This window comes from Mastomys coucha, unplaced genomic scaffold (assembly GCF_008632895.1).
Source record: "Mastomys coucha isolate ucsf_1 unplaced genomic scaffold, UCSF_Mcou_1 pScaffold3, whole genome shotgun sequence".
NCBI classification, from domain to species: domain Eukaryota; kingdom Metazoa; phylum Chordata; class Mammalia; order Rodentia; family Muridae; genus Mastomys; species Mastomys coucha.
Window position 1 is genome coordinate 48,702,459 of NW_022196909.1, and position 986 is coordinate 48,703,444.

Here is a 986-nt window from a genome sequence, read left to right on the forward strand (position 1 = left end):
CATTTAAAAATGCAAATACGAAATGCAAAAATGTTTTCAGGCCATTGAAGGCAAGGACAGCATCTATACCAATATTGGTTCTAGCCTGAATAATATCACCATAATTGGGCAAGCCATATCTAAAAGTTTTAGTTATCAGCATGCACAGTGATTTAACTGTGGAAGATACAGCGAAAAGACAGTGAACAAACTGGTAAAGTTCTCAGATCTCAAAGTGACTGGTGCTGTAACTGTGGGAAGTGTGTTCATCTGAAACAATGGTATGAACAAGGCATCCCTAAGGGCAATGGATTTTCTGAGTATAAACCAGAAAGAGCCTAGGCTTCCAGGGGTGCCCAGACAATGTGACAAGGGTTGCCACAGGACTGAGTGGAGGTCCTAGAGAGATGTCCAAGGCAATTTCTTACAGTTGAAAATGGACAGAGGTGCCTAACATGAGGTTCCAGAGCAAAATGTACGAGCCAGTTGCCTCTCGTCAGACAAGAAATAACAAGCAGGCAGGAAAACCTCAACTAAGTATTGCAGATCTAAAGCAAGCTACTGCAGGCAGTGCTGCTCTAGATTTGGCCATAAATAAACATCTGCATTACCCCAAAATTCAATGTTGTAAAATCTCAACTGGAGTTTATGGTCCTTTGCCCTCAGTGACAGTAGGAAAGGTCTTGGGAAGGAGCCGTTTGACTTTCCAAGGATTGGCTCTTTATCCAAGAATTATAGTCGAAGATTTCAAAGGGGAAATTGAAACAATGGCTTCTGTAAAAGGAGAGATGCAGGTTAACACAGTGATGGGATTGCCCAGCTGTTACTGTTTCCCTGTGTCAAAGGCTAAGCTGCTCCTGTAGAAAGACCAGCAGGGTTTGGAAGTATTGGAAAATTTCTGTCCTGACAAACAGCTGTCAGTGATTAGAGGCCAAAATTAAAGTTGCAGGGGAATGACATCGAATAGAAGGTTTTGTGAGACAGGAGCTGATGTAACTATCATTTTA